The sequence below is a fragment of the Semicossyphus pulcher genome, unplaced genomic scaffold (assembly GCF_022749685.1).
Source record: "Semicossyphus pulcher isolate SPU_LCO1_2020_fin unplaced genomic scaffold, fSemPul1.0.p SCAF_8, whole genome shotgun sequence".
Classification (NCBI taxonomy): domain Eukaryota; kingdom Metazoa; phylum Chordata; class Actinopteri; order Labriformes; family Labridae; genus Semicossyphus; species Semicossyphus pulcher.
In genome coordinates this window covers 12025969-12029836 of record NW_027211759.1, presented here as the reverse complement: position 1 = coordinate 12029836, position 3868 = coordinate 12025969, and positions in this window count along the sequence as shown.

The following is a 3868-nucleotide window of genomic DNA, read 5'->3' as shown; positions in this document are numbered from 1 at the left end:
GGGGGAAACAAGATGTTTGTACAGATGAGGACGCAAGGTGTTGGAATGGCAGAGAGGAGCAATGCATCCATTGTGGTATGAATATGAGTTCCTTATGTGTGCGTTGGAGGGATTGGCGGGGTTATTTGGCGTCCATTAGCAGAGCAGCTTTGGGAGCATGCTGCGGAGGAGCTAATGACTGGGCCAGCGGGGCAGAACCCCTGCTGGCCTCAGCTGTTAGTGAACATGCCTGCAGAGAAAACGGAGTTCAGGGAGAGGTCTGCTGCAACACGGCCGTCCTGCTCTTCCGCGTCTCGTGCACTTCCACACACATTCGTGGGGTTTTAGGACTCCTGCATGAGGTATAATGAGGCCTCCAGGTGCTGTTCCATTCTTAGTGGGGGAAAGTGATGAAAGTTTTTGGCACTCTTTTTTTTTTTGTGATTTCACAACTCTGCAATGTTCTGAGGCAGCTCATAGAACTTTTATGGCAAAGTGATGAAAGGTGAGTCAGGGTCATTACAATAACCACACCGCCAGGTCGCCTCACAGTTTAGGAGATTGTGAACCTTTTAATGTGTCAACAAGTAAGTTTTGTTGGTTCAAGAACAGCTATTTTGTTTTTGCTGCCATTATATATTTATGTTTTCTTCTTTCGTACTTTTTTCCCTCACTAAGTTTGTCCGCCTTCCTATTTTAAAGTGTCATTTGAACCCTGTTATGACTTAATGTTACAGCTTTAACACTCCAAACTTTAAAGGTAAAACAATTTAAGTCTGTTAAATGCCGGATTAATGCATACATTTATTGTCCATTGCAAGTCAATAACGTTGTTCCAGCCTCTAATAGAACTGAGTCAATCAAAAGAAAGAAACATTGGGATGCCTTTATTGTAACTTCTGTACAAGATTTTCAAACTTGTAGAATTCAATGTACACTTCTAATGTTGGAGGAGGTTATTTAGTTTAAAGCAAGTCCTATTTATCCTGTTTAACTGCTTAAAATCTCATTTTATATTCCTGCTCATGTTTGCTTGCAGTTTAAAAGGTCGACTGTAGTTATCGCAGCATCACAGATTTAAAGCCGTCTGTGAGCAGGAAGCTCTCGGTGATAAGCGTGTACTGTGACGTTAGCTCACATTATTTACAGTTATTCGGTCGCTCATGAGTCACAGCGCGGGACAGTTGAATAGACCTGTCAGTTTCTTGTAGCAGCGAGTAAATAACATTCCCACAGTTCTGTCGACAACACTCAGCTAATTAATTACAGTCTATTTGGCTGTGACAAAGTCGGAGTCGAGGTTACAAACAGAAAGTGGGCTATATCAATATTGCTCTGGAAGATCGGCCCCTTTTGCACAATTGTACATTCTTACATTCTCATGTAATATTCAACTTAAGCATTTTAATGTCTATAAATCCAAGCAATTTGAGTATCCATGTTTCTTTACTGTCTTGTCTTTGGTACATTGTGTTTCCAGCTTTTCCCACATGCGATTATTTGCAGGATGTTTACCCCATTGTTACCGAGTTTTTGTCCTAACCATGACTTCAGAAGTGACATCATTTGGAGCACGGAGAATGATTGATGGAAAGACTGGCAGGCAGATTTAGAGAGCGGACAGCAGCTCTGCCTGCAGAACCTAATCCTGGCTCAGCCTGTCTGTGAAGGAAACGCTGGGATTCTACCCTGAAGTGACGTCTGTTCACTCGACCCATGAGATGAGTTTTCCTCCTTCATCTCCTCTCACTCCCGGTATGGAGCCAAACCCCGTCGTCCTTTGTATCTCCACTGCAATATCTCTGGTAAACTGTTTTTGTTTTGGATTAATCACAGCATGTTTGCAGATGTGAATTCATTGATGTCACATTCGTTATGATCGATCTAAATTACACCACTAGTGGAAGCACATTCTGTACTGTGACTGTACTGTGACAGTCCATTACTCATGTGTGACAGTTTATCTGCAAGTGTCGCCCAGTGGTTCTGCGGTTCTACTGTTCCAACCTGGAACTCTTCCCATCCTCTGCAGCTCTGCTAACTCGTTCCTCAATCATTCATATGAGTTTTTCATTGCGCACAATATCTTCCCTCTGCTTTGGCTGCATGCACGGCTGTCTCGGTAATGAATGAAGGCATTACATCAAGAACAAAAGCCATGAGCTGCTGCGCTAAATCCTGGCCTGGAATTGTTTTTCCTCACTGCCTCACATATTTCAGAGGAAGAATATGAGCAGGACTTATTCCTTGTTATTTTAGAGGCTTATTAATTATTGTGGCATATTTGAGGCTGCAACAAAACAGATTTGTGACTGAACTTCATACTAAAAACATCACTTTATGCTTCATTGCGTCCGTATTTGGTTATGGATGGATATTTAACTTTAACTCAAAGAGCCGTTTGAGCTTCTGTTCATCAAAATCAGCTCGCGTAAGAAAATAACATTTGTAATCTAAGAATCATATCACACAAACATTAGTTTCATGCGTTAGAATAACAACAGCCCATATAAGGTCTTCTTGAAGGAAGCTAGAGCAAGTACACTCATGGTGTGTTTCTGCGGAAAAGAGGACAGCTGCAACAGTATTTGTAAGCTGGCTAACTCTTCCTTTGTAGATGAGCTTTTAATTGGCTTTCCATCATGTTTCTTCCTTTGCTGCAGCAACAAGCCCTAATGGTCTTTTTATTGAGTGTCTTATCTAACTCTGTGTATCTCTTTCAAGTCTATTTAAGATGCTGAAAGTCTCTGTTTTGACATAACTGTCTGTCCGTATCTTCGTCTCCTTGTGATATTCACTCCGATGGGTTATTCATTTGTTTGAGCATTGTCCACAAATATATTTTGACAGCTTCGGACGCTTCCATTAGTGCAGACCGCGTGTAGAAACGGTCAATAATCTGTCCTTAAGTGGCTCTGAATGTTGACCCCTCCTGTCAACACAAGGACGTGATCCTGTCTAAACATCTTCCAGCTGGGGAAGCCAGTCGAGTCTCAGTGGTGGTGTCTAGCCTGCTATCCACAGGGTTACCATGCAGGGTATCCCATCCTTCGGGTTATCTCAGATTTTGTGGAGCTCAGGATATTCCTATCTTTAGCATGATGCAGTGCTTTGTCTCAGGGTTATTGCACAGCGTGGTGCTAAATCTCATCCTGGGTACACAGAATGAGTTTGAGTGCGATAGCTAACATTCAGACAGATTATCACGTGGTTAAATCTAGTCCTAAACTTCCATGGGAATATTTACAGCTGAATGCAAGAACATGCAAAGACTTGCAACAAGCTCAGCTGCTGCTGTTTTAATGTCCATCCTGTCTGTCCTCAGAAGCAGCACCTGCCAGCAGTTTCTTTGCACACAGTGTGTTTTCATCTCCTCACCACCACAAGTCGATAGTAGGTACATTGCTGCTCTGTGCGCACAAGAGGACACCAAGGTTTTGTTACAGATACACGCAGCCTCACTGCCACTACTAGATCCCATGTCACTTTTTCTATACGACTATTTCTTGTGATTTACTTTAATTAACAGGTCTTACCTTTGCCCACATTTCAACATCATGATGCAGATTAGTAAAAAGTCAGAGGATCGATAATTTCTGATGCATTCGAGGAAGTCGGGGAAAGCTGAACAGCTTTCGTGACACAGCGTCAAGGGAACTAATCTCAAGTTAATGTTTAGATCTAGAACAGATTGTTAGCTGTTAGCATGCAGGTGTCTGTTTTTAGAGATTATTAAGAAGATAAATCATCATCAGATAGCCGCTGATGCGAGCTGGGATGTCATTATGGCGCATGGCGTTCTGCCTGCTTTTGTTCTCTGCTTTTCCTGCATACGCTGCAGCCTGCTGATAACTTGCCATCCCTAAAATCCACACCCCTGAGATTACAA